General features: G+C 41.6%; 1 protein-coding gene across 2 annotated transcripts in view; it reads left to right on the forward strand.

The window, feature by feature from the left end:
• Positions 1 to 173: 173 nt before the first annotated feature.
• The window catches only part of dyrk1b (dual-specificity tyrosine-(Y)-phosphorylation regulated kinase 1B), a 109,151-nt gene continuing 85,544 nt past the window's right edge, over positions 174 to 23,780 (forward strand). For both annotated transcript variants that reach the window (XM_061777556.1, XM_061777555.1), the window contains exon 1: positions 174 to 900. The gene's annotated coding sequence lies outside the window, so the exon portion shown is untranslated. The remainder of the gene's footprint in view (positions 901 to 23,780) is intronic.

The following is a 23,780-nucleotide window of genomic DNA, read 5'->3' on the forward strand; positions in this document are numbered from 1 at the left end:
ATGAACCTAAGCAGGCTTCTGACTGCTTTCAAACTTTATTTCAAACACTCCAATTTACATTGACACTTTTTCGAACGGTTTTGCGAACGCGTTATTCCAGAAATAATTTCTTGGACTCCTGCAACTCTCCGCCGTGGATTTGTTTTGGCAGCCATTTTGTGGGAAATTTCTGTGGAAGGCGCGGGACCGTGCTTGCTTGGCATCGGGAGTGCGCCCCCAATGCAGCCCCTCTCCTTCGACCGATATTAGCATCACGGATGGGCTGGACAGCCCACAGCTAGCGTTAGCCCTGCCTGCCCAAATTAAGGGAAGTTTTTCCAAAATTTTTGCTTTTATGGTTAACCAGCCCATTGGCTAACTCCCAAAGGCTAAGCAGTCAGGAGTGCGCGGGTTGTCTTCAACTTTAATTCCAATGTCAGTGTCTTTATTAGCTAGCGTTTCAGCTAATACCTATCCAGGGCTAGCCAGCCTTCACTTAACTAAAATATGCTAACGGTGTTGCAGAACCAGTTAGTTCTTGCTATTGCCGTGGAATTGTTAAATCGTGTGTGTCCACTAAAAAAAAACGGCCGAGAAGATTACATTGACGAACTGACAGGATAGCGGTTCGAGGTGTCCGTGGTTAAGGCGGTGGGCTACCCACCTCCCCTAAGGCAAGACTAAATGAGTTGCGCCGGTTAACAACCCCTTTCGACAACGCTCCATAAAGATCTCCGAAGAATAAGATTTAGCCAGGATTCGATATCATCGGGATTTATCGTTAGTGTATTCTATCGTGTTTTGGGATTTCTCTGGCGAAAGACGGGCGACTGGGGAGGGGGCTCTGTTCTTGTGGACGGGGGGAAAGTGGGGTTCCGAACATGGCTGCTACGCGGAACTTGGTTCGACACACCACCTGAGGTAAGCAATAGCCGGTCTCGTTTTCCCCTCTTGATCATACACCTGCATGAAGCATGGGCTGCTGTGTTCATAGTCGCGTTTGAATATTTGCGCACGAGGCTTGACAATCAATGAGGGGCTTTGGCGATCGGTCGCATCACGGTAGTGGTCGCTGTCAGCCGGCCTCTTGTCATCTCTACCGCTGCTCATCGGATGGGGCATGTTCACTGGAGAATAGACTGACTGTGATGCAAAATATTGCTTCGACAGTATAACACGGTAACTAGTCGGACTTGACAGTCTCATGTAACTACAGGACCAAAGACGCGTAATATGATTCAATGACTGTCACCCTGATTTCACGTCATGGGGTGTCCTGTAAGATTAGCTTATTAACGCCACCTCCATGGCGTTATTAGTAAGATTTTCTAATGGCCAACCTTCTGGTGAGTGGAAAGAGCGAGTGGTTAGTCGTAAATAGCCTGATTGATCTGTGTGTGTGTGCGTGTGTCTGTCCAGGCAAGTTTCAGCGATAGTGATATTGCGACCTGCATCAAGTTGTAACGAACGATACCAGGCGTCAGAAGAGGTGGCCGGCAGAACAAATCTGAGGAAGAGATCTGGAATTGTTATTCATTTTATCGGCACATGACGGGGGGGTCATGTGGTTCAAATGACGTACATTATTGATTGGGTGTTTTGGCGCTCCTTGATGTGTCACATATCAGCCACACGGCTGTCCTCTGTAGATCCGCAGCATTTCATCTGCTATGGCAGCTATTGCTCGTGGCTAGCTTAGCAACCGCATCAGCTCAAGCCCCCTACCCTGCCCTGGAGTTGAGCCGGGAGATGGTTACCCCATGTAAAAGAAAGAAGGCTTCTATTGGTCATTGCTGATACTCTGGTGGTTCTATTAAGACCAAATACTGTCTGTTCACTGAGATTTCTTAACACAGTTTCTTGCTCAGCACAAGATGCTGCAATATATATATATTCATTTCGGTAGTCTCTGCTACCCCAATTTCTACTTACATCAACCTTGCCTTGCTGTTGGCCTCTGAGCTTATCCTGTTTTATTTTATTGCACTCATTTTTATCTAGATTCAGGGATTCAGTTTTCACTCTGATATACAGGTACATTTCAATAAATTAGAATAGTGTCCATCCATCCATTTTCCGTACCGTTTATCCTCACTAGGGTTGCGGGCGTGCTGGAGGCTAGCCCAGCTGACTGGCGACAGGCGGGCCAGCCAATCGCAGGGCACATATAGACGAACAAACATTCACGCTTACACCTACGGGGAATGTAGAGACTTCAATTAACCTACCATGCATGTGTTTGGGATGTGAGAAGAAACCAGAGTACCCAAAGAAAACCCACGCAGGCACGGGGAGAACATGCAAACTCCACACAGGTGAGGCCAAATTTGAACCCGGGCCCTCAGTATTGTGAGGCCAATGTGCTAACCGGTCGTCCACCATTAGAATAATTTCAGAAAGCTTAACTTAGTTCAGTTGTAGTTCAATTCAAAAAGTGAAACGTTATAGAGATGCACTACACCCACTCGGAGTGAAGTATTTAATTTTTAAAAATGTATAATTTTGATGATGTACTTACAGCAAACAAAAAACCCAAATTCACCATGTCTAGAAACGATAATGTTGTGCAACAATCAAGAAACAATGGCAATGATTTTTTCATGTCAAAATCAGGCAGGAATTTTCCTAGAGAAAAGTATTTTCCAGAGTGTTTAATGAATCTGCAGTGCCGTGAAAAAGTATTGGCCCCCTTGTCAAATTCTTAAATTTTTGCATAGTTTCCCCACTATAATGTTTACCAGTCGGCCACCATGCCGCCCAACAGTAAATATTGTTAATTATATTTATAATAATCATAGTCATTATCTGTATTTCATCAAAATAAGACATTTGCAAAACATCTTTTATTTTGGAAGGCAGTTATCAATATTTTTGGTTATTTCCTTAGATTATGGACCAAACCGGTAACTGAATCATAATAAGTTTATGTTTGAGCATTTTCTGCACTGTCAATTTGAAATAATGTCCTGTTTATGAATAAAGGGTGGAAATTTAAATACTTTAAAAACATTCAGATTCATCAATTTATGTCAACAGCTTTTTAATTAAATTTTCCATATTTCTTTCCATCGTTAGCGGGATTTGAACTTTCCAAATCGGCTACAGTGATGTGCTTTCTCAAAATATTTTCGAGTCTAGTGCCATTGGATCGCTATTCCAAGTCGTAGTCGTAGTCAGTCACCTAATAATGTGATCAATATAACTTATAAATACAAACTAATTAAAAACCTGATATGAGATGGAAGTAAATCTGTTTTATTTTGAGCAGTAAATTTAAAAGCAACAACCGACTAAATCTTTTGAATGAAATCAGACTGGATGCATAGTAGGTTTTTGTTAGAGCCACACTCTCACTGCTGAATCAGTTTGAGATGGGCTCCTCCACACGCTGCTATAATGTTACTTATTTTGAGTTGACCACTTCAAAAAGGTTTGTCTTTTGGCCACCAACCATCTTTTGACTTGATTCCTGATGTGCATTACAATGTACAGTGTAACCTTTGAGGTCAAACACAATCTGTTCTACGATGCTGGTCAACCTGATTTGTTCCTGGGTCAAACTGTTGTCTTCATAACATTTTATTGAGTGTACAGGATATTTTTACTCTGTATGATTTAACTGTGCGGGACGGTGGACGACTGGTCAGACCGTCAGCCTCACAGTTCTGAGGAGCGGGGTTCAATTCCCGGCCCCGCCTGTGTGGAGTTTGCATGTTCTCCCTGTGCTTGCGTGGGTTTTCTCCAGGCACTCTGGTTTCCTCCCACATCCCAAAAACATGCATGGTAGGTTAATTGAAAACTCTAAATTGTGGTTGTTTGTTTGTATGTGCCCTGCGATTGGCTGGCAACCAGTTCAGGGTGTACCCCGCCTCCTGCCCGATGACAGTTGGGATAGGCTCCAGTACGCCCGCGACCCTAGTGAGGAGAAGCGGCTCAGAAAAGGGATGGATGGATGATTTAACTGTCATACATTGTAAAAAAATAACCACTGTTAATATTAACACCCAAAACTAATAAAGCAACCAAATCTTGACAAATTTACAAAGACAATGTGAATGTGGTACGTGTCAGATGTGCCTCATGCATCTCTTTTTAATGCTCAGTGTCACACCGGTGCAAAAACAAGTTTGGTCTTTTTGGACCAAAATTATTGGAACACTAAATGCAAGCACTCTATAATACTGTACTCTTAAAACCCCAGAATAATAAAATAATTAAATAGAATGTAAAGCATTCAACAACTTGTGTGCTGTGCGTTCAGTTCTGCCCGCCTTGGCCACCGGGAGGCACTACTGTATAGTACAGTCATGCAGAAAAACGAAGACGAATGGACTTCTGCTGTTCTACCGCTCAGTACGTTAGTCATTTTTTGTCGAGGATGAATAATATATGACTGTGAGTAGGGCTGGACAATTAATCGAATTTTAATCGTGATCGTGATTTTGGCTGCCACAATTAAATGAACCTGATTGTCGGTGATTTTTTTTTACATTTAAAATGCACTGCTGTATATGAGAAGTCCTTCATGTGCAGCAGTGCCCACAACCTAGTCAGCCAGCCACCAGCGGGCGAACACATGGTTAAGGCTTCATTAAGGGCGGGCACTGCGGTCCGTGGCCAACTTCAAAATAAAAGCCTAAAATGGCATGGATGTCCAATGTAGTAATATATGAAGCTTTTATTTTGAAGTTGGCCCTCTCAGCACATTAGCGGAGAGGTGGCATGGCACGGTAAGACACTATTAACAATCGTAGTGGCTGCCTTGACGTCAACTTTTCGGCTGGCCTGACAGCAAATGAAAAAGCCGGGAATAAATAGAGAGGGAAATCACAACTGTTGAGTTCTTTGCAGTTTGCGACCATGACTGGTCAAGCAGGACAAACAAAAAAACACACCTGTCCATGACAATTCACGATATCGACGACACATATTTTCAAATGAAAAGTTGATGCTTGGGCAGCACGGTGGAAGACTGGTTAGAGCGTCTGCCTCACAGTTCTGAGAACCGGGGTTCAATCCCCGCCTGTGTGGATTTTGCATGTTCTCCCCGTGCCTGCGTGGGTTTTCTCCGGGCACTCCAGTTTCCTCCCACATCCCAAAAACATGCATGGTAGGTTAATTGACAACTCTGAATTGCCCATAGGTGTGAATGTGAGTGCGAATGGTTGTTAGTTTGTATGTGCCCTGCGATTGGCTGGCAACCAGTTCAGGGTGTACCCCGCCTCCTGCCCGATGATAGCTGGGATAGGCTCCAGCAGGCCTGCGACCCTAGTGAGGAGAAGCGGCTCAGAAAAAGTTTTTGCAGACTAAGTTTAATCATGTTTGACTAGTGTTGATCAGGTCAGCATTCTGTTAATTCACTATAGTTTAACCATGATTTCATGATTTCAGAATTCACTCTATATAAAATAATTGACCTGTGTTATCAGCCACTGCTTGTTGCAGCCAAACTTCTTGTTACCAGTAAAATATTTTGCAGATATCATATCTTGAGTCACTTTCAATCTTCATAAAACTACGGTATGCCAATCCAGACAGCTATTCATCAGCATGCATGGTCATGCTGTATATCCCCAAAAAAGGGTCTATCCAAATCGTGTGCTGGTACGACCAATGTTTTCAGTTGTGGGTGTTTCAAACAAAAGGTACTCTGTCCTGAGTTAACACATCAAGATGTAAATAACACGAAATAAAAGCTGGAATTCTGATCTTCTGTCTCATATTCATCTTTTGATCTGAAACACAAATGTCTTCAGTATACAACAAAGACAAACAAATTGACCTTGCTGTTCCAATACTTTTGGAGGGGACTGTAGGTACATGGTGGCCACTGGCCAGACACAATGGTGTACTGGCCTATGGCGTTGTGGCTAATAGTGGATGTCCTGTCTGGAAGAAGCAGCCAATTATGTTGCTGTAGGCAGCCAATCATATTGCTGTGGGTCACTTTTAACTCAAATGGAATTCATAACTATTAACGAGACGGCACTCTCTATTTTTTGGAGAGCGTGCAGGAGGAGATTTCAGTGGGGGAAAAAAAAGGTGACTTTCAACCATTAAAACATGCACTCGCGCAAGTGCGACAAGTTGAAATTTTTAATCGCACAAGGTGGAAAAAAGGCCACAAATGTGACCAATTTGGTCGCAGTCTCAAGCCCTGCAAGGTACCACTGTACACATATTTCATGTAACTGCTGTTGTGTATTCTACTTGTCATGTTCCATTTTTTTGACATCAGGTGTTTTCCTTTGTAATTAACCCCTTTTCCACTGCACAGTACCTTCTCAGCTTGGCAAGACTGTACTAGTGATTGTTGCCTTTCCATTGGCAAAAGCAGGTACAACAAGTAAAACATACTATTTCTAGTACCTAGTCAGCCGGGGTTCCAAGCGGTGCTGAGCTGATATCATTTTGGTGACATCTTCCACTGCAGGATGCTCATTGATTGAGCAGATTCATTATTGACGCGCCATTCTGTTATGTGGGGATACACAGCTGTAAAAGACAAAAAAATACACACAGTTTGTTTTGTCCTAAGGCCTTTTCACAACGTACTTGGTTTTATTGGTGTTCACTATGGGGCGGGGCAAATGGATGATGTCATACCGGTGCAAGCTTACCCATACACTGGAACCTCTATTTAACAGACTAATAGGGGCGGGGGGTCGTCTGTTACAGCTGATTGTCCGTTATATCGAAGCACTTTTTTATGTGGCCATATGAACCCATATTACTGTACAGTACAAAATAATTGTTTTGTCCTTTTTTTCGTGGCCTAAAACGCCCAGTACACTACAAAGTTATTGTAAATAAAAGCTTAAATGTCTGAACATATTTTTTCAGGGCTCAAAGTTAACTTTTTAAGGCTTATCCTGTTCGCCAAGTGCACTCAAATGTTTGCTATATCTCATGGTTTGATTTTATCATGGCATTAATCTCAATGTACGATAATTATTGCGGTATTGTGGAAAAGCTCACAGCAATGCAGGAAGGTTGGTGGTACAGGTGGGGAGAAGAGGTGAAAACAGGAATACCGAAAAACCTCTCTTTTTTTCTTGCTTGCCGAGTCCTCAATAGGCTTTAATAGTTTCTGTGCGTTTCCCCACAGGCTTTGTGAAGACATCTTGACATCATATATTAGCATTCACTTCTATCCCTGTGGATCTAATTCACATACATTCGTATGCAGTACCTCCAAAACGCTATTATTGCTCCAGCAATAATCATGCCATGCTCACAATAATAAAACTCTCCATTGAGAAATTGTTTGTTCACAAATCTAACAGAATTTAGTCATAATTTGTTAAAAGTTATGTTTGAAATTGCTGCTATTTTAACGAACATTAAAAATTACTGCCTACTAACTGCTTAAGTTCAAAAATTCAAATCAAGTCAGAAAGGCAGGAACACTCTTACAGAAGCATAGAAGCAGCGTGTGGAAAAAAGTGTTTGCCCCCTTCTTGATTTATTTTTTTATTTTTTTTTGCATGTTTGTCACACTAAAATGTTTCCCATCCTCAAACAAATGTATTAGTCAGACAACACAATTGAACACAAAATGCAGTTTTTAAATGGTTTTTATTACTAGGAGAGGTAAAAAACCTAAATTTCCATGTGTTGAAAACCCTAGCAAAACTACATGCTATCAATAAGGTTGTAGTACGGCGGCAATGGAATAGTCTACCTAAAGTGCATAGAGCAAGGGGGTTGCAACTTGAGCAAAATCCCAAACACTTATTTTATATCCATAAATTCTATGGGGCGGGGGTGGACATGCACTGGAAAAAAAAATAGCTTAAAAGGAAATTGGAAACTAGCGGGTTAGGCGCCCTCTGGGTGCCTTAACCCTTTAGTTCTTGCGGTGAAGTGTGCGGTGTATTATTTTATATTTATATCTCTAAACACATATTAATTGGCCTGTTATTTGTTGTTCAAAGTTGGTTACTCTCTGCGAAAACGCGGTTCCAGCAGACCTATGTGACAAGTCAACTGTATCACCAAATCGCTTATTTTGATGTTTTGCGACTGCATGTAACAATAGCTTAGCAATTAGCATGTCTTTGACGTCGTCTTTGCCTATCCAATCATCCTCCTCCCTTCGTGACACTTGTAAGAAGGATGGTAAGAAGTGTAGCTTATTCGCTACTATGGAGGCGATGATCAATGACTTACAATGCTTTGACATCGGACGCAAAGAAAACGTTAGCCTCTGTGGCTTGGCAGCCGGGGGGCGTAATAAAATTGCATGCATCAAGCATCTGTTCAATGTGAATGCGTCGGTAATGTCAGACTCTGGATTTCTTTTTCCAATATCTGGAACAATCACTGTTACGGCCGTAACGAGTCAACGTTCAGTGATTTCCGTAACGAAATATGGATGCTCCATAACATTTGACAGCTCTGGGTTTTGGAACTACAACCCCAATTCCAATGAAGTTGGGACGTTGTGTTAAAGATAAATAAAAACCGAATACAATGAATTGCAAATCATGTTCAAACTATATTTAATTGAATACACTACAAAGACAAGATATTTAATGTTCAAACTGATAAACTTTATTGTTTTTAGCAAATAATCATTAACTGAGAATTTTATGGCTCCAATACGTTCCAAAAAAGCTGGGACAGGTGGCAAAAAAGACTGAGAAAGTTGAGGAATGCTCATAAAACACCTCTTTGGAACATCCCACAGGTGAACAGACTAATTGGGAACAGGTGGGTGCCGTAATTGGGTATAAAAGGAGCTTCCCCGAGTTGCTCAGTCTTTCATAAGCAAAGATGGGGCAAGGTTCACCTCTTTGTGGACAAGTGCGGGAGAAAATAGTCGAACAGTTTATGGACAATGTTCCTCAACGTACAACTTCAAGGAATTTAGGGATTTCATCATCTACGGCCCATAATATCATCAAAAGGTTCAGAGAATCTGGAGAAATCACTGCATGTAAGCGGCAAGGCCAAAAACCAACATTGAATGCCCGTGACCTTCGATCCCTCAGGTGGCACTGCATCAAAAACCGACATCAATGTGTAAAGGAAATCACCACATGGGCTCAGAAACACTTCAGAAAACCAATATCAGTGAATACAGTTTGGCGCTATCCGTGCAATTTAAGACTCTACTGTGCAAAGCAAAAGCCATTTATCAACAACACCCAGAAGCGCCGCCGGCTTCTCTGGGCTTGAGCTCATCTAAGATGGACTGATGCAAAGTGGAAAAGTGTTCGGTGTTCCGACGAGTCCACATTTCAAATTGTTTTTGGAAATTGTGGGCGTCGTGTCCTCCGGGCCAAAGAGGAAAAGAACCATCCGGACTGTTATTGACGCAAAGTTCAAAAGCCAGCATCTGTGATGGTATGGGGCTGTGTTAGTCCCAATTGCATGGGCAATTTACACATCTGTGAAGGCACCATTAATGCTGAAAGGTACATACAGGTGTTGGAGAAACATATGCTGCCATCCAAGCAACATCTTTTTCCTGGACGCCCCTGCTTAGTTCTGCAAGACAATGCCAAACCACATTCTGCACGTGTTACAACAGCGAGGCTTTGTACTAAAAGAGTGCGGGTACTAGACTGGCCTGCCTGCAGTCCAGACCTGTCTCCCATTTGAAAATGTGTGGCGCATTATGAAGCGTAAAATACAACAACAGAGACCCTGGACTGTTGAGCAGCTGAAGCTGTACATCAAGCAAGAATGGGAAAGAATTTGAAGAAAGCTTCAACAATTAGTGTCCTCAGTTCCCAAACGTTTATTGAATGTTGTTAAAAGAAAAGGTGATGTAACACAGTGGTAAACATGACCCTGTCCCAGCTTTTTTGGAAAGTGAAAATTCGAAGTTGATGATTATTTGCTAAAAACAATAAAGTTTTTCAGTTTGAACATTAAATATCTTGTCTTTGTAGTGTATTCAATTAAATATAGGTTGAACATGATTTTCAAATCATTGTATTCTGTTTTTATTTATGTTTAACACAACATCCCAACTTCATTAGAATTGGGGTTTTACATTAAAGATGTTTTAAGATAACTGCTGAAAATGTGAAAAGGATGAGAATTCTGTGGTACTAAGTTGTAGGGATATAGCGTGAAACTGTTTTTCACCATTTCAGTTTTCCTGATTTTTAGAGCATGGCTCATCATAAGAAACATTTTAGATGTAGTGGTATGATTGACAATTGAAAGTTGAACTAGGCGTGGTTTAAGCACTTTTATCAGGAACACCCACAGTGTTCCAGAGCAGAGAGAACTGATTGATTATTCATTGATTTTGAAGCCTCATTTTATAAAATTGCAGATTTTTAAAAATCATTCACACTTAGTAGGGTTGTTAACAACACTCTTCCCTGTGGTGTGTCAAGAAGAAGAAGACGAAGAATTTTTGCTTTACGGGGATTTTTAAGACTCTAAATTGACCATAGGTGTGAATGTTAGGGTGAATAGCTGTTTGTCTATGTTTACCGCAATTGGCCAGGTGACTAGTCCACCCAAAGTCAGCTGGCATAAGGTGCAATTCCCCCTCACGCCTCATGAGGACAAGCGGTGTAGAAAACGAATGGATATATGTCAAAATCCTGGCGGGCTGCCTATTATTGGCCACTCTACCATAAAGGCCTGATTGGTGAGTGCTTCAGCAATGGTTGACCTTCTGGATGGTTCTCATATCTCCGCAAGGGAAGACTGGCGCGTCGCCATAGTGACCATAGAGTTCTTGTTCGCCTCTCTGACCAAGGCCCTTCTTCCCCAGTTACTCAGCTTGGTTGGACAGCCAGATCTAGGATGGGTCCTTGTGGTTGCAAACTTCTTCCATTGAGACCACAGTGCTTCTCGGGACCCTCAAAGCTGCTGAAATTCTTTTGTATCCTTCCCCAGATTTGTGCTTTGACACTCAGATGTCTGCAGACAATTAGACTTCATTGCCTGGTTTCTGCTCTGATATGCACTGTCAGCTGAGACCTTATATAGACAGATGTGTGCCATTCCAAATGATGTTCAATCAATTGAATTTAGCACAGATGGACATTCAAGTTGGAGAAGCATCTTAAGGATGATCAGTGGAAATCAGATGCACCATAAGAAAGGGTGTGAATACTTATGTAAATATTATGTTTGAATTATTAAATTTTTGATAAATGTCTGAAAATATGTTTGTACTTTGTCATTATGGGATATTTTATGTAGATTTTTTTAAAAAGAATACTATACTCAAATCAGCTTTAGAATAAGTTTGTAACAGCAAAATGTGGAAAACATGAAGGGGTGTGAATACTTTCTGGTGGCACTGGATACAAAGAATATAACAGATAAAAGAACAATTTGAATAATGAAAGAAGAACAAATGGTAGGTTGCAGTATGGTAGGTTGCAGAGGTATTACACACTGTAAACATTCAAGTGAAGAGGATTACAAATGAAAGAAACATTTTTGCACTGTGTGGTTCACACAATTTGATGTTATTTGAACTCCAAATTGTAGAACTTTGAAAGTTGTAATTTTGGGACAGATGTAACAGGAACTGTAAAACCAACCATCCATCCATTTTCTTTACCGCTTATCCTCACTTTGGTCGGGGGCTGCTGGAGCCTATCTCAGCTATCTTTGGGCGGGAGTCGGGGTACACCCTGAACCGGTCGCCAGCCAATCGCAGGGCACATAGAAACAAACAACCATTCATACTCACATTCACACCTAAGGGCAATTTAGAGTCTTCAATCAATCTACCACGCATGTTTTTGAGATGTGGGAGGAAACCGGAGGGCCCAGAGAAAACCCACCCAGACACGGAGAGAGCATGCAAACTCCACAGAGGCGGTCCCCAGAACTCTGAGGCAGTCGTCCACCGTGCTGCCAGTGTAAAGCCAATGTGTCATATTTGATTTACAGTTTATTAGGGATGAACCAATCACCAATGCCAGTATCGGTGGAAATACTGTACATTTGTACAGTTTCACTACACATAAAAATGTTCCAATACTATGCACCGATACAACTTCACCAGCCTGACAAACATTCCGGATAGGAGCCATGTCATCCATGTGCATGTGGAGCTATGTCAATGAATCATATGACTAGACTTTTAGGTGACTTCAAATTATGCTCTGCAAAATGGATGATCTCCGCTCAGGTGGTAATCATCAGCGAAGATTACTTCTCTCGGAGAATTACAGTTATTATCATGAACACATGCCGATTTATGAAATTTGCCCTCTGCATTTAACCCATCACAGCAGTGATGTTTGTTTTTTAAGCCCTGCTTGTTTTAACTTAATTCTTCAATTGGTTTTCCTCCTTTCTAGGGATTGTCTCACGGTGATTACATGTTGTCAGCTGTGACAGTTATCTCTTTTTTTTTGTACAGTATAATCACTCAGCTGACTGTTTAAAAAAATTAATGAAATAAATCCCATCAATCCATCCATTTTCCATACTGCTTATCCTCACTAGGGTCGCGGGCGTGTTGCAGCCAAGAAATTCCAAGTTAAGGATTATTTGCTAAAAACAATAAAGTTTATCAGTTTGAACATGAAGCATCTTGTGTTTGTAGTGTATCCAACTTCATTGGAATTGGGATTGTAATTCAATTTATGATGCTCTACTTCGTGTAATTGTACAGCTTCAGCCGTCAGAAAACTTAGCTTCGAGTAGGCTAGCAGTTCTCTCTGTTTGACTGCAGAAAACTGTATTTCAAACGCATGTACGATCACGGCCAGTCAAAGGGGTCTCACCCTTTACTATCTCTGATTGTTTTAGAGACCACAATGGGTTTAATGTGTGTCCAATTTCAAAGTTGCAGAGATTTTTATTTCCTCCCCGTTTTTCTACACATGCGACGTCTTATTTTTTTTTATAGGCGCACCGTTAATAAGGGCGCACATGCGACCAAATTGGTCACACTCTCGAGCACTGATGTCATTTTTTCCAGTTTCTGCCCGATAATTATAGGTTTGATAGTTATCATGCATCCCTAGTAAAAGTATTACTAAATGGAGGACAAGAAATTACAGGATTCTCTCAGTAGCAGCAAGGTAAATCCAACGATATTAACAACAGAGGATCATATCATTTGAGAGATTTTATATCGTATCTATGATATATACAGTGGGTATGGAAAGTATTCAGACCGCCTTAAATTTTTCACTTTGTTATATTGCAGCCATTTGCTAAAATCATTTATGTTCCCCCCCTCCCTCATTAATGTACACACAGCACCCCATATTCAGAGAAAAACACGGAATTGTAGAAATTTTTGCAGATTTATTAAAAACTAAAAACTGAAATATCACACAGCCATAAGTATGCAGACCCTTTGCTGTGACACTCATATATTTAACTCGGGTGCTGTCCATTTTTTTCTGATCATCCTTGAGATGGTTCTACACATTTATTGGAGTCCAGCTGTGTTTGATTATACTGATTGGACTTGATTAGGAAAGCCACACACCGGTCTATACAAGACCTTACAGCTCACAGTGCAAGTCAGAGCGAATGAGAATCATGAGGTCAAAGAAACTGCCTGAAGAGCTCAGAGACACAATTGTGGCAAGGCACCGATCTGGCCAAGGTTACAAAAAAAATTCTGCTGCACTTAAGGAAGATCCCAAAGATCAGTGTGGCTGAGCTCCAGAGATGCAGTCGGGAGATGGGAGAAGGTTTGAGAAAGTCAACCATTACTGCAGCCCTCCACCACTCGGGGCTTCATAGCAGAGTGGCCCGACGGAAGCCTCTCCTCAGTGCACATGAAGCCTGTATGGAGTTTGCAAAAAAAAAAAAAACCTGAAGGACTCCAAGATGGCGAAAAATAAGATTCTCTGGTCTGATGAGACCAAGCTGGAACTTTTTGGCCTGAATTCTTAGTGGTATGTGTGGAGAAAACCAGGCACTGCTCATCACCTGTCCAATACAGTCCCAACAGTGAAGCATGGTGGGGGCAGGATCATGCTGTGGGGGTGTTTTTCAGCTGCAGGGACAGGACAACTGGTTGCAATCAAAGGAAAGATGAATGCGGCCAAGTACAGGGATATCCTGGACGAAAACCGTCTCCAGAGTGCTCAGGACCTCAGACTGGGCTGAAGGTTCACCTTCCAACAAGACAACTCCGTGTCTGTTCTTGAATGGCCCAGCCAGAGCCATGACTTAAACCCAATTGAGCATCTTTGGAGACACCTAAAAATGGCTGTCCACCTCCGTTCACCATCCACCTGACAGAACTGGAGAGGATCTGCAAGGAGGAATGGTAGAGGATCCCCAAATCCAGGTGTGAAAAACTTGTTGCATCATTACCAAAAAGACTCATGGCTGTGTTAGCTCAAAAGGGTGCTTCTACTACCGTATTTTCTCGACGCAAAGGCGCACCATAGTAAAAGGCGCAGTCTCAGTTACGGGGTCTATTTCTGTATTTAACACATACATAAGGCGCACCGTATTATTGGACGCAGGCAAGGTAAAACATACGTTAGCTTAAAACATACGGTAGCATGCACGCACGCTAAAACAATGTTTTTAAAAAGGCAGCGGGAGCAAAACTGAGTTCGGTTGTACTTTAATTGAAGTATTTAACAATGTACTCACGTTATTTTTTTATCAATCCTCATCCACAAATCCATCAAAGTCCTCATCTTCTGTATCTGAAATGAACAGCTGGGCAAGTTCTCAATCAAACACGCCAGGTTCCCTGTCGTCATTGTCGGAGTCAGTCTCGTTGCCGTGCGGCTCCTCAGAAATGATGCCGGCTTTTACGAAAGCTCGAACAACAGTGCAAGCAGACACATTAGCCCAAGCATCCACAATCCATTCACAAATTGTGGCGTAACTTGCCCGGCGCTGCCTCCTAGTCTTCGTAAAGCTGTGTTCGCCATCTGTCATCCATGGCTCCCACGCTGCTCACAACTCCATTTTGAACGCCCTGTTTACACGGATGTCCAGCCGTTCGCCAAGCCTCCCGGAATAATGGCAAGCTCCGACTTATTGCCCTCAGTCGATTGGTGACTGTAGAGACGCTTCTCCCGGCTGTTCTTTGCTCATTAATCCATTGCTCGAGTTGATCTTCCAACTCGGGCCACCTCGCCTTGTTTCCGCGGAAACTCAGCTTCGTCTTCTTGACTTGGCGAAGCTCGTTTTCACGCTTCCTCCACTTGCGAACCATAGATTTGTTGATCTTGAATTCTTTCGTGGCTGCTCAATTCCCATGTTCCTCCGCGTAACTAATAGCTTGCAGTTTAAACTGTGCTTCGTAAGCGTGTCTCTTCGTAGGTGCCATTTTTGGGGTTCTTAGCCAAACTGATGCACATACCGGAACTATATAGTTGTCTTTAGTGTCCTCTGTCATGCGCACCCTTCCCCCTTTACGTCCGCATGCTGTCCTCAGTCACGTCCACCTTCCTCTATATATGCAGCGTTTCGGCAGGAAATGCTCCCAGTCAGTCAAGCGGAGCGCTCATTAAAGTCACACAACAACATTTACAGATTTTGGAATTCAGTGCACACATAAGGCGCGCAGCATTATAAGGCGCCCTGTCCATTTTGGAGAAAATTTAAGACTTTTAAGTGCGCCTTATGGTCGTGAAAATACGGTAAATACGGAGCAAAGGGTCTGAATACTTTTGGCTGTGTGATATTTCACTTTTTCTTTTTTAATAAATCTCCAAAAACTTCAACAATTCTGTTTTTTTTCTGCAGAATGCAGAAAAAAAATTAACTTAAATGATTTTAGCAAATGGCTGCAATATAACCAAGAGTGACAAATTTAAGGGGGTCTGAATACTTTCCGTACCCACTGTATATAGTTAAATGCAGGGTTGAAAGGATTATTTTAAAAATGTATTCCGATCGGCGGCACGGTGGAGCGTCATCCTCACAGTTCTGTGGACCCTGGTTCAATCCCCGGCCCCGCCTGTGTGGAGTTTGCATGTTCTCCCCGTGCCTGCGTGGGTTTTCTCCGGGCACTCTGGTTTCCTCCCACATCCCAAACACATGCATTAATTGGTGACTCTAAATTGCCCGTAGGTGTGACTGTGAGTGCGAATGGTTGTTTGTTTGTATGTGCTCTGCGATTGGCTGGCAACCAGTCCAGGGTGTACCCCGCCTCCTGCCCGATGACAGCTGGGATAGGCTCCACCACGCCCGCGACCCTAGTGAGGAGAAGGGCTCAGAAAATGGATGGATGGATGTATTCCGATACATTTACTAGTGACCGTAATTTCTCGTGTATAATATTAAGTAATGTATCTTGATTACTTACAATTACTTTTGGATTACTCCAATACCAAATGTTAAAAGAAATTTAATATCAATAAAATATATATTTATGTATACGTATATTTGTCTGGTCTTTTATGTCCTTTAAATGTTTAATGCACATTTGTGGAATGCAGGAGGAAGCCAGAGCACCAAGGATTCTAATTGAAAACCTCAGAACTGTGAAGCAGACATGCTAAGCTCTTGTCTACCGCGCTGCCTAGCTTCACAATGTTTTTTTAAAACCTATCCACATGACTCAGTGTGTGTGTTATAACGAGTGAAAGCTTATGAATGCAACTTTTGAAGTTGGTAGCTGACATGTACGCACGACACACTCACACACACACACACACACTTTATTATATGATGATGATACGTGACGTCAAACATAAACCTTTTTACTTCCGGTGTCAAGATTACAGCTTATATTCGTAATATGGAGTTTAAATTGTAAAGCTGTGGGTTATTTGTGACAGGAGGTGAAACAAGGTGAGCAGCCAGCAGCAGGCGTGTGGGCAACCCTGCTGCACTCCACCATAAGCCATCAGCAGTCCGGATGACTGACAGCTCACACTTTTCTATGTATATCTTTATAAGTCCTCTAGTGAATATGGTCCAAACAGTCACCACTTAAGCCATTCCATCCACGTCACTTTTAAACCGGCTACATTCAGGATGCCCAACATGGCCACCAACATCACTCCCCCTGACAAGCAATTTCTTACCTCGTCAACATAACTTTAAAGCTGATGCAAGCTCCCGCGGCCCAAATAGCAGTAGTGACCAGGAGCTGTGGAGGCAGTTCTACACAGCCGAATCATTCCTGTGTTCAACCATCATAGTTTGGTTTCGTGCTACCACAAAAAAGGACAAACTCCGACTGCAACGGACAGTCAGGACCGCCAAACAAATAATCGGTACCCCCCCTGCCTACCCTTGAGGACTTGAACGCTGCCAAAACTAAGACGAGAGTATGCAAAATTCTCTTGGACCCTCCACATCCTGGTCACCACCTCTTCCAGCTCCTTCCCTAAGCAATTAGTGCAAACTAAAACCAGCAGACATTCCAACAGCTTCTTATCTCGTCATTAACTTCTTAAACAGTTAACTTACAATTCCATTGTAACATGCTGCCAATTTTGGACATCTTTGTCGGGACACTTCCACATTATTCGTGCACTCACTGTCGTAGTCTCGTCACTCTGCAGTATTTGCATATCTGTTGTTGACCAGTACTGGTCACACGATCTGCACCATTGTTACTGTTCCAGATTATCACACTACTAGTCACTTTAAACTGCTTACATTTTTTGAAGACACTGCACCATTTGCGCAATTGTCACTGGACCAGATTATCGCTGTCATTTCAAACTGTTCTAAATTGCTCAAGGACTGCATCATTTGCACAATATTCATTGTTATCAGCATTACCACATTACCAATAACCTTTCATTGCTCAGCGACTCTCCGTAGTGTGTTTTTATGTTTTCATGTCTCAAAAGTATTTTTTGTCACAATGTCTGTCTGTTGTCATACTAGAGTGGCTCCAACTACCGGAGACAAATTCCTAGTGTGTTTTTGACATACTTGGCAAATAAAGATGATTCTGATTCTGATATCGCAGCTATGATGGCCCATTGAGCTACATTGTGACAATTTAGCCACTTGTTGTGCTGCTAACTTGAAAGAGGCCGAGGGCTCATATCAAAAGCCATAGTCTTTCCGCATAAAATTTGAATCCTGCGAAATAATCAGATTTTTTAATCAATGGACCTGTAATCTGAGTCTTTTTCTCTGTAATAAACTTTCAGGAAATGGATGGATGGATGTAATTGAATACAGTAGAGCTTGGAATCGCTATCTAAATCCCCAATCACTATTCGCTATGACAGTAATGAATGACTAGCGATTCACAATCGAATTGTTACTCTTTGTACTATTCCGAAATAAAGACGTCATTGTCCAACAAATGAAAAATCCAATTTGATTATTTGAAAACTATAGCCCCCTGGTTAAGTCCTGGTAGTTCTTCCTTTTAGTTTAAAATTGCTTACTTTAACCAGGATTCCTCGCTGCATCGTGGCCGTGGTCTGTGATACACCGGTCTCGGTTACGTGAAACATAAATCCACGCTAGGGGTGCGCGGTATAATCGGTAGAAAGTAGGTTAACCGACCAATCGCGATAAAGCTTATTGATGATGTAATCATATCTTTCTCAGTTAAAAAAATGGCTAATGCACGTCTGATCATGGAGGTACCAGGCAGCGCCATTTAAATTTTTTTTTTTTCCCAGCTCCTAGCTGGTTAAAAGACCAGTGCGTCCATGTACATTACTTCCTGCTTTACCAGCTGCTCAGAAAGGAATGTGGCAATGCTTGCTTGTGCTGTACTAGCCAGCACAGTACGAGCTGCGCTAACATACATAGCAGCTAACACTTGGCTGAACCTTTCGGTGTTGGGCCGCCCCACTGCCGTGACTTTGTGCAACAGTGCACCTTGAAAGGCAGCGCACCAGCAAAACAGCAGGGAATGACGAAAAGGTCAGAGAAAATAAAAAGTCGTCCGTAGATCGGCTGGCTCGCACTGGAGGATGAGGCACATTGGTTGGCCGCGAATGTGTACATGTAGCGGGAGGAGGGGCGGAGCAGCGCGGACGTTGGGAGGAGAAAAAAAAATCCGGGAGTTCGCACTTGTGGTGGGTAACAAACATTTATGAATGTATTGTTATCACTAAAGGAGGACAAGAAGTAATTAACGTAAGAAAGAAAGACACATCATCACCTAGTTTTCATGGCGACTTATCGCAGTATGCAAGTTCATTGGCAGCTAATGGCAAAAAAAAGATATGCAGCAAAGCTTTTTGATGTATCCCCAACTCTTGTCCAGGCTTGCAGCATCCAGACTGGTGTTGTGTAAGGTTTTATTGTAAAAGATTTGTATATGCATAACAATAAATTCCTCATGATTAAAATCTAAATGTAACTTGCTTTTATCCATCCTTCCATCCATTTTCTGAACCGCTTATCCTCACTAGGGTCGTGGGTGTGCTGGCACCTATCTCAGCTGACTTCGGGCGAGAGGCGGGGTACACCCTTAACTGGTCGCCAGCCAATCGCAGGGCACATATAGACAAACAACCGTTCGCACTCCGATTCATATATAAAGTGTTGAAAGTAAACGCTTGCGTTGTCAGTGGGTTCCACTTGTTAAGCTCTATTGCTGCTATTTAAAGCTTTCGACGATCTTCAGGTTTCTTTTGTATGCGATACAAGCTCTTTGGATCAATCTTATCAAATCTGTTTGAACAGCCAATAACGCAACACGACACAACAATTATTATATTAACGAAAACAACAACCCATTCCAAAATGCTTCCATGATAATATTTACACTGAAGCTTATATCGCGATATATGCTGTTATCGTGAAGGGATTCAATTTATCCTGTGATATAAATTTTTAGTCATATCGCCCAGCCCTAATCCATGCTGTTAGCGTAGCTGCTAGTTAGCATAGCTGCTAGTTAGCTGTAGCGCTTGTCAATCATCTGCCACGATGTGTTGAATGAATCTTGCGTAACTTTATCCAATTCATCTGCCACTGTCGCAGTCTGCCATGAACATTCGTGCAGCTCTTCATTGGACGCCTCGTTCCGTGGAGATGGTGGTCTCTAAGCACTGACCTTTCACTTGTTACTGAGTTGCTACAAGGAGCCTGAAACATATGTAGAGCAGATGCTGCCACATTGCCTCTGTTGCAAAGAATGAATGTGGGTTTATCCGACATCAGGCAGTGTTTTTAGTGCTACAAAGACACACTGTGAAAAACATCAAAACACGGCAGTCTATTAATATTTTTCCACTTAGGCTGTGAAGAAACAAACCGAATAGGGTTCCATATAAATCAGTTTATAGCTTTGTTTGTTGTGAGAAAAATCATTTGATTGCAGTGATTCCCTCAAACGTTTGTGGAACAAAATAGTAATAAGTTAAAGGTTCCATAATTTTTGTCCAGGCCTGTTTCATGAGTTAGTTTTTTGAAATATTGAAATATTGAAATATTGAATATTGAAATATTGAATATTGAAATATTGAAATATATATTGAACCACAATTCAAAATCAATGTCTGATTTTCACTGGTGAATTTTCTTTAAATTATTTGCTATAACTTTTGTCAGGTTCAAGTTATTTCTGCGACCACTGTGGGTTTTACTTTCATTAACAGAGGGGTACCAACAATTCTGTCAACATGTAAACAAATGGAACTAAAAATGTAGTTGAGTGTCATTGTAAAATACAACATATATATGTATACATACATGCATACACAGTACTGTATGGGTGCGGCTTGGCAGCATGTCGACAGCCGGATGGCTGGTTCTTGTTTGCACTTAAAACCCAGAAACGTACAAACTCTAATTCCTATGAAGTTGGGAGGTTGTGTAAAATGTAAATAAAAACAGAACACAACGATTTGCAAATCCTTTTCAACCTATATTCAATTGAATACACGAGGAAGACAAGATATTTTTTATGTTAAAACTAATGAACGTTATAGTTTATTTTTTATTTTTTGCAAATACTCTCATTGTGAATTTGATGCCTGCAACACATTCCAAAAAAACTGGGACAGAGGCAACAAAAGACTGGGGAAAGTTGAGGAATGCTCAAAAAACACCTATTTGGAACATTCCTCAGGTGAACAGGTTAAAGGAAAACAGAGGAGGTTCATGATTTGGCATAAAAGGAGCATCCACAAAATGCTCAGTTGTTCACAAGCAAGGATGGGGCGAGGTTCACTGTTTTGTGAACAACTGCATGAGCAAATAGTCAAAGAGTTTAAGAACAATGTTTCTCAGCATACAATTACAAGGAATTTAGGAATTTTATCATATATGGTCCATAATATGATCATAAAAAGATTCTGAGAATTTGGCGAAATCTCTGCACGTCAGAGGTAAAGCTGAAAACCCTGTGACCCTTGATCCCTCATGGCGGCACTGCATTAAAAACCAGGATCATTGTGTAAAGGATTTTGCCACGTGGGCTCAGGAACACTTCACAAAACCATTGTCAGTTAACACAGTTCGTGTCTACATCTACAAATGGAAGTTAAAACTCTACCATGCAAAGCGAAAGCCATATTCATCATCTGAAATGGATTGACGCAAAGTAGAGAAGTGTGCCATGGTCTGACGAGTCCATATTTTAAATTGTTTTTGGAAATTATGGATGTCGTGTCCTCCAGGCCAAAAGCCAGCATCTGTGATGATATGTGGGTGTGTTAGCGCCCATGGCATGGGTAAATTTCACATTTGTGAAGGCACCATTAATGCTGAAAGGTACATACAGGGGTTTGTGGTAAAAGTAACAAAGTGTGAGTATTTGCCCGCACTGCTAGCAAGCCAGACCTGTCTCCCATTGAAAATGTGTGGCGCATTATGAAGCGCAAAATACGACAACAGAAACCCGGACAACTCATTAAGCAATAATAGGACAGAATTCCACCTACGGAGCTTCAACAGTTAGTGTCCTCAGTTCCCAAATGCTTATTCAGTGTTGATACAAGGAATGTTTTTTGGAACCTGTTGCAGGCATCAAATAAAAAAATTTGTGAATATTTGAAAAAACAACAACATTTGAACATGAAATGTATTGTCTTTGTAAGTGGATTCAATTGAATATAGGTTGAAAAGGATTTGCAAACCATTGCATTGTTTTTATTTACGTTTTACACAATTGTAATTGGGCTTTGTATGTTGTTTTGTAAAAGCGTGTGTGCATTTTGATTGGCTGTTACATCTGTGACATGGCAACGCCATTCACCAGCAAAACCATTGGCTGATAGTAGACCACTCTTGAAAACTAGTTGCGGAACCCCACAAACTGGGCAACAGTTCAGTCAGTTTGGGCCATATCCCTCGGTGTGCGGTGGGCCTAACAGATTGTGCTTGCTGATTCTGGGCATGTTGATTTATTTGCGATCGTTTTTGAAGATCCGAAAAAGAAGGCTCTTAATTGTGGATTCACTCACTCTAACAGATTGCGCACACTGTTGGCAGCAGGTGTTAAGTGATGAATACTACCGTATTTAAAAAATGGGTTTTGTGCTTTAGGTAGCGCTGATGGTTTTCACCATGGTCCATTTGGAGGGCAACGCAAGTTCAAACTGAAGTGATAGAATTAAGTGTTAGTGGAAAACAAACATATTCCCAAGTTTGCCCTCGTTTTTGAAGTAGATCAGGCCCAAGTTGTTGGGTACTCTACAGTAGTAGGTAATAAGCAAGATTCTGCAGCATATCGTTAGCTAATAGGATAATTGCTTCAGTCATTTTTAACTTACAGGTACTGTCACAATATCAATAAAAAATACCTATCTGCTTTCTCAGACATTAAGCAAAAACACGATTTTTGCTTAATGTCTGTGTAGATTCCCAGTCATCCATGTCATTGTATTCTGCAAATGTTGAACTGAGGCAACTGGACTGTTCTTGTTGAATTAGATTTTTCTTTTTTTGTTTTCCGAAAATGTTAAAAAATGACTAAGGCAATTATGCCATTAGGCTAACAATATAGTGAATTTCCTTTCCAGATTCGTTGTAATCTCAGTGTTTATTTTACGGCCATATTGGTACAGGCAAGACTCAACGGTAAGCACTACATAAGAAACAAAAGTAATGTTTCATTTACAAAAAGACTTAGCCCAATGTAGTATAAACACTGTTGTGCTACTAATTTGTATATAACCCAAGATGAAGTAAACCACAGTCAACCATGTGAACTACTTCATCACGTGATTCATTTCAGAGTGTGGTTAGCCTCTCAGCTTGCATGACTTCACTTCATTTGACTCACTGCAAATATGTCAATCTGTCTTTCTGTGGTGGTAATTTGGGCAAGTGGGATGTTTCATGGAGCCTCTCCACCTGTCCTTGCTGGGACTCTATTTCTGGGTCTCTCACTGAACAAGTCTGCCTCGCCTGGCAACAGGCAACACACACACACACACATATAAATACAGCGGCTGAAATAAGTACTTAACACGTCAACATTTTTCTCACTAAATATACTTCCAAAGGTGCTATTGACCTGAAAATTTCACCAGATGTTGGGAACAACGCAAGTAATTCATATATACAAAGAAAGTAAGCTCAGAAATTAAGTTGTGTGTAAAAATGTGAAATGACACAGGGAAAAAGTATTGAACACATGAAGAAAGGGAGGTGTAAAAAGGCATGGAAAGCCAAGACGGCACACAGTCTATCAATAATCAAACAGTAATACAGCCCCTTGTCAGTGCAAATGTATATCAGCTGGTTCAGTCCTAATTGATGGCCTACAAAAAGGTCTCATTGCCAAGGTGTGAGTCAAGACACATCTCATGATGGGTAAGAGCAGAGAGCTGTCTCAAGACCATCGCAAACCAATTGTTGCAAAACGATGGCATTGGTTACAGGCGCATATCTAAACTCCTGAACGTTCCACTGAGCCCGGTTGGGGCCATAATACGTAAGTGGAAAGCCACTCATACCACCACAAATTTGCCTCGATCAGGTGCTCCTCGCAA

The sequence above is a fragment of the Phyllopteryx taeniolatus genome, chromosome 6, assembly GCF_024500385.1.
Source record: "Phyllopteryx taeniolatus isolate TA_2022b chromosome 6, UOR_Ptae_1.2, whole genome shotgun sequence".
NCBI classification, from domain to species: Eukaryota; Metazoa; Chordata; class Actinopteri; order Syngnathiformes; family Syngnathidae; genus Phyllopteryx; species Phyllopteryx taeniolatus.